The sequence below is a fragment of the Lygodium microphyllum genome, chromosome 23 (genome assembly GCF_053477565.2).
Source record: "Lygodium microphyllum isolate KBCC chromosome 23, Lygodium_microphyllum_v1.1.10, whole genome shotgun sequence".
NCBI classification, from domain to species: Eukaryota; Viridiplantae; Streptophyta; class Polypodiopsida; order Schizaeales; family Lygodiaceae; genus Lygodium; species Lygodium microphyllum.
In genome coordinates this window covers 105,162,144-105,169,564 of record NC_141157.1, presented here as the reverse complement: position 1 = coordinate 105,169,564, position 7,421 = coordinate 105,162,144, and positions in this window count along the sequence as shown.

The window sequence follows — 7,421 nt, the reverse complement described above, 5'->3', positions numbered from 1 at the left end:
CAAGCAACAATAATTCAAGCATATTGTACTCTTTTCTCAAATGTAGTGAACCAACATCTACAAACTTAAAAAAAGCTTAGAACAATCGCTTATCTAGTTTCATCGAAACAATTTTTTAGGCATGATTCAAAGTAGGATGATGCGAGAGAACATATCACTCGAAACCTATGTCTGCCATGCTAATTATCTAGCATCCACTAGAACTTTCACGCTTGGGTACTTGGCCTTGTGGTTATGAATCCTTCTTATGAACCAAAGCACATGGCTTCAACCTATTGTGAAAGTCGCTTAAAAATATCAAATTTAATTGGGTAGGCCCAAATAAGATGCATCTCACCCCATCAACTTTTGAGCATCGACCATCCACCCTAATGTGAAAACCCATATCTAATGCGATGTGCATTGATTAGCTACTTTTTCCTCTTTCAAGCGTTATCTACATTATCTAAATCCCCCCTTATTGGACAAGAAGCTTCAAAACACAATAAATTATATCTACATTCAGTAATAGTTTGCACTTTTAATCAATTTTTTAGCTACCATTGTCAACAAATTTAATATACAATGGTTTCCAATGAGAAGCTCTTGTGTGTGAGCTATGACATTCATCTCATTATTTGCATACCATTTTGGCTCCAAGCATTAGGCAACATTATGCAAGTACATTTTCAAAAGCATTGTATGCCTCTAGTTTCCATCAAGAATTCATGTCTAACTTTTTCAAGAGTTTCAATGAGTTTGGAATACCTTTGGGCTAACCTTTTAATAAAAATAGGTTTCACAACAACTGCATCACACCTAGATTCTCCTTAAGGTTCTTTAATTATTTTACTAGTCTCATTTCTTGACATCTTGCTTCTTAGGAGTGTAAGACCTATGGGGGTGTTTGAACCATAAAGATTATAATAATATATACATAAACCTTGTATATCCATGATGGAGCTTAGGAAACAAGTGAGACTATTGAAAATGTTAATGTTATTGCTTAATGACACTTGTCAATTTCACGTGAATCAAGCTTTGGCACTTGCTACTCTAATATATCTTACCATATTTTGATAGTGATGTGTGTGAATACACTTATGACTAATGTGGCACTTTTTGGCCTCTCTAGGAAGTTTTCTCCCTCTACTTGTATATATGCCTTTTCACTCCAAGGCATACTTAGTCTTATAAATCTTCTATATTGATACCATGCAATAATGGTTTGCTTGGACCTACCTATCTCAGCAATATTGTCATTGTTATGCACCTATGCTTTGGATGCTAAGCATCGTAGTAAATGTTTGAGAATAAAAGTTTTGTATGATCCATGCACTTTCAAATATGTTATTTAAGAAGAGACTACAATTTAAGTTTGAGCATGAGTTAATGCAATTTGTCATATGTCAATCAGAATTGTATACAAAAAGTTTTGTTGAGGAATTGTAGACATCCCGTATGGTATGTGGCAAGATTTCATGTTAGATTGATTTGTTTTTACTAACTAAAATTATGCTTGAGCTTAAGGGCAACCACGATTGTTAATCATTAAGTTTTTGATTGGTCTAAGTTTGTCGATAGTGTAGAATTGCAGGCTATAGACAGAGTCTATAGCTCTCCTTCTTGGGTATATTAAGATTGTTCTTTTTTGTTTAGAAATTGAATATTTTTAGCTACTTCGTGTATGAGAGAAGTAGGATATATGGATGCATGAAGGAAATGAAAACATTCCATCTTTGAGTAGAAAAGAACAAGCCCTGAAGAAGAGTTACAAAACTATCTATAAACCTATAATTCTATATTGTCAATGAAATCAAACCACTCTAATATATTAATGATAGACGAGAATGGTTACCCTTAAAGCTGCAACCATGATAATCATAATTGTAGTAAGAACAAATCAATCTAATGTGAAATACCACTACACATACCAAATGGGATGTCTACAAATTCTCAGACAAACCCAATACAATTATGATGAATGTCAGACAAATTGCATTAACTCGACTTCAAACTTATAGTATTGTCTCCTTCTATATATGCTATTTGAATTCTAAAAGTGAACAAATCATACTCAAGTTTGCTCTCAAATGTTTCTTATGAAGGTCATCATCTAGACCATAAGATAGATATGATCAAAATAATTTGAAGGTAGGTAGGTCCAAGCAAACCATTTTGATGAGAGAGATTGGAACCCAAAAGAGAATGTAATGTTCCTCATCATTATAATGGATTTTATTTGCAATGTTATGAGGTATATAGCATTGCAATTTTACAAGGTACATAGCTTTCTACTACAATCATGTCAAACCTTGATGGATGCATGCACTCTTGATCCTTTGATCACTTGCAGTCTCTTACCCCATGAGCTTCCTAGCCCAACCAATTCCTCCTACCAAACCCAACCATGGATTCAATTTTGCAATTTGACAAAACTCTCAAGATGAGACAAAGAACAATAGACAAAGCAAGAGTACTCATTTGGTAGTTGTAGTCTTGATGATTCAATTAACCCCCGATCTTTGTCAATCTCATACAATGTATCACCAAGCTTTGTGCCCCTTGAACCCCTGATCACGTTCATAAGGAAGTTGACAACTCCCCATCTTGCTTCAAGCAAATCAAAGAAGCTCCCCCCCCCTCTCTCTCTCTCTCTCTCTCTCTCTCTCTCTCTCTCTCTCTCTCTCTCTCTCTCTCTCTCTCTCTCTCTCTCTCTCTCTCTCTCTCTCTCTCTCTCTCTCTCTCTCTCTCTCTCTCTCTCTCTCTCTCTCTCTCTCTCTCTCTCTCTCTCTCTCTCTCTCTCTCTCTCTCTCTCTCTCTCTCTCTCAAATAAGGCTACCCTCAAGCTCACAAACTCTCCTGAGAGGTAGGAAATATGTTATAGGCTATGGCATACACAAAAGCTCACAATGAAGTGTGAAACAAAAAGAGATGAGCTTAATTGATTTGCACACACTAGAATCGCCTTTTTTTCTCTCTATTGCTTTAAATATGAGTGGACACATTTATAATAGGGCAAGGCCACCAGCTTTGGAGACTTCTACCAATTTCACCTTTTATATCTCTCATCGAGTCATTTTATCACTTTGGTGAGTTTTTATTAATTGCCTATGGCTTCAGTGCTCTTATGAGTGCACCATCTTTATTTACAATTTATATGGGAGAGAGCCCAATACTCAAAAAAGATATTACCATAATATTCAATATATCTTAAACATTTGCCATGAATGCTCCACAATGTCCTAGAGCACCTAACGCTTTAAATTATTTTTTTAGTTTTGCTACATTTAGATTGTTTTTTTGTAAGACTTCCACTTGCCTTAAATCATTTGAGCTTGTTACACCTACCACCTTCACCCGAGCTTCACTTCCACACTTTGACTAGTAGTAAACCTTACTCGGGTTTAATGTTGCACCCCCTCACCTTTGAGTGCCACTTCCTTGGCACTCCATAGAATGCATAAGATGTCACTCGAATGGTGGTAGTGGGTAAGAGGTTAAGTTAATAACAAAGTATGGGTGGAGCAGTATGGTTCTTTAGAATGCACTTGATGTACTTACAAGGAAGGGTTTTGCACCTATGGGAGCATCTAAGTGGAGGGCGGGTGTGTGGCAAGAAGGAATTGGGTTTAATGTTAGGGAAAGCTACAACTTCCTAGGTATGTCCCACACTTGAGGACCAGGTTATTGGTGTAATGTTGTGTAGTGGCACTCAAGGGGATAGGTCTACATGTTCGGAGGTTCAAGTAAGAGAAAGAAAGATGGTGTTGTGTGGGAACTCCAACAATCACAATGTGTGGCACATGCCTTTCCTTATTCTGTTGTCATAGAAAGAATAAGAATAAAGTGATAGTGACAAGTGGTTGCCAGCTACAGTGTACAAGTGCATGGGCAATAAGTACAAGTAAATGTAAGTTGTTAGGCACAAGTGGCTTTTAACCCCCAACAACCTTCCACTTAAAGGTGAATGTGCCTAAGTGTGGAGAAAACAAGAAAAAGAAAGACAAAGTACAATGTCTACATATAAGTACAATAGGATGAGGAATAGATATCATCTCATCCTATGCCCCTCATCTTCCTAAGGAAGCCATAGCATTTAATTCGAAGACTTTTAGTGAGAAAATCTGTAGGATTCTTGTTAGTCAAGATCTTAACAAGCTCCATCTGCTTGGCCTCAATCACCTCTATGAGGAAGTGATAATGGACCTCGATGTGCTTGGTCTTTGCATGAGAGACCATATTATGTGCAAGTTGAATAGCACTCATAAAGTCTAAATGCAATTTAGGAGTCATAGTCATACCGAGGTCTACAACTAGATGGCCTAACCATACAGCCTCCTTGCAATCCTCAATGGAGCTTCAATGTACTAAGCCTTGGTAATAGACAAGGCCGTGCATTTTTGTACCCTCAATATTCAAGAAACAATACATCTAACAAAAGTGAAGACATAGCTAGAGGTGGACTTCCTATTGCCTGCATCTATTTGTACAGTCGGAGTCAATGTATCCCACAACTCTAGTAGCTTGGCTGCAATAATAAATGTACATATATACAGTTCCCTTAAGGTATCTCATGATATCCTTCATGCAGTCCAATGTTGCTTACCACATATTGTTATATAACGAGCCACAACTCCCATCGCAAATGTTATGTTAGGCCTAGTGGCTATCATGGTATACATCAAGCTATCCATCACAAATGCATACAAGATCTTGGCCATCTTGACCCTCTCAACATTTGATTGGGGATTATCCCCTTGTAACTGACCTTCATATGAGAAGGTAATGGGCAGCCAATAGGCTTACCACCCTACATATGGAATCGCTCAAGGACTTTGTGAATGTACTCCTTCTATAACAAGTAGAGGAGTCTCTTAGAGCAATTGCACACATAATGTGTATACCAAGTGTGTGAGAGGTATATTCCATGGCCTTCATCTTGAAGCCCTTCTTAAGTTGAGTTTTCAAAGCATCATGATTATCATGAGCACTCCCAAAAATCAGCATGTCATCAACATATAGCACCAAAATGATAAGCTTACCATCATGCATCTTCTTCTACAAAGACACAGATCCATATCACTACGTAAATAATCCAATGAATGCATAAAAGGTATCAAACTTATAATATCATTCCCTAGGTGCATGCTTAAGTCAATAAAGTCTCCCTCAACTTGCACACTAGGTGTTCCATGCTCTTTTCCTCAAAGCTCTTAGGTTGCTGTATATAGATATCCTCATGCAAGTTCACATGTGAGAAAGCCATCTTAGTATCCATTCAATACAAGTCTAGATCCATGTGCGCAACCAAGGCCAATACCAAGTGAGAAGTAGCAATCTTGATCACAAGGGGGAATATCTCATCAAAGTTAACTTCCTTTTGCTAATTAAAATCCTTATAACCAAATGTGCCTTATATGTTGGCTTAGGGCAACTAGGGGGGTGCTCTTTAATTTATACACTCACTTGCATGGCAATGCATGTTTTTCATTTGGCACAAAACCAAATCCGATGTATGACTTTTTTGCAGTGAGTCAAACTAAGATTGCATGGCTCTCTCCCAAGAGTAACTATCGCCTCTACACATAGCCTCCACATAAGCAAGGGATTCACTAGAATCTATCACCATGACATAGTGCATAGAGAGCTCATAATGATTAGGAGTTTGTGAGGCTCTGGTAGAGTGTCTCAAGACTAGCTAGGGGTCCTATACATCCTGTCCTCTCTATCAAATATCACAACCATGCAGAATAGGTGGATCTCGGGCCATTATATCATTATCAATAGCAACTACAAGTTGTCTAGCTAGGGGTGGTTGTACAATGACGAGGCTCCTGCTGTTGAAAGTTCAATATGCATACCTCAACTACCTGCTCTAGTCTGATATGCATCTTTTCCTCACGGAGCACAACATCATAGCTGTAGATAACCTTCTAAGCCTACAAATCCCAAAGGTGATAGCCCATCAAACTTGCATCACCATACCCAAGAAAAATACATTTGACAAACTTTGGATCCACTTGTGCTCGTCTTTAAGAACATGGTAGAAAGCCTCACATCTAAAGACTCGTAAGTGTGCATACAAGGGAGGTTTACCAAACCATACCTCCTCTGCAACTCTAACACCAAGAGCAGTGTATGGGGATCTATTAATCAAATGAACTATAGTAGTAATTACCTTAGCTTAAAACTATTGGGGTAAGCTTGCTTGACTAAGTATACTACAAACTCTTTCTCTGCAATACCATTTTGCAGTGGGATGTAAGAGGCAGTCAAGTGACACTTAATAACTCTCTCATCACAAAACTACTCAAATGTCATAGTAACATATTCACTCCCATTGTCAAATCATAGGCATTTTAACATATGCCTAAGTTCTTAATCATAGAAAGAAAACATTAAAAAAGGAGTAACACCTCTAACTTTTGCCTAACAAGATAGGCCCAAATCTTATGCAAATAATCATCAATAAACATAACAAAATACATTGCACCACCTACACCGAATGAGAGAAGGGCATGATGAAGGAGGAGAAAGAACTTGAAAAAGCAAAAGAATCCTCAAAGAGAGAGAAAGAGAAATGAAGGCAAAAACACAGGAGGAGGAAGATCGCCTTAGAAAGCAAGAGCATGAAGACATAGCCATAGTGATTAGAAGATCAGTAGAGTAGCTCTCGAGAGTTGAAGAGCTATTAGTAATGAGCTGCAGCTTAGAAGGGTCTTCAAAGGCAAGCACTAGTGCAATAGGACTTTGACAAGGCATGGGGTCACAAACATTCGAATGCACAAGAGTTAATGGATCACTCACACACATAGAACCAAACTTTTTATGTGAATTACGAGTTTATTTGCCATATAGATAATGCTCACATGAGTTAAAACATGAGTAGTTAAGAGGCAAAAAATATTGCAAATGAGCAAGGACTTTCATTCCTTTAAGGGACATATGCCCAATAGGGAAATTCCAAAGAGATACATATGAAAGGCTTATCACTACCAAAACATGATCAATAGACCTAGATATAAGAATTGGATACGTGCTACCAACCTTGGTGCCTCTAGTAAAAACGAGGTTGCCATGTGTAATCTTTCATGCAGAATCACCAAAGGATACATGATACCTATCATCATCCAATTGTACAACTGAGATAAGACATTTAGTCGAAGCCATGATATAATGTACATCATGCAACACAAATGGAGCACCAATACCAAACTGTAGTCTCGCATAATTTATGCCAATAATGTCACATATATGACCATCACCTAGTTTAACTAAACCTATAATAGCACAATAGGTATAAAACCAATGATGATCTAGTGTGCTATGGAAGAAAGCCCTTGAATCAAGAAGCCAACACTAAGAGTAAGCAAATTGCACATAGTAATTGAGTAGTATCAAGTGAAAAAGTAACAAGTATGCAATTATGTGAGTTGTAC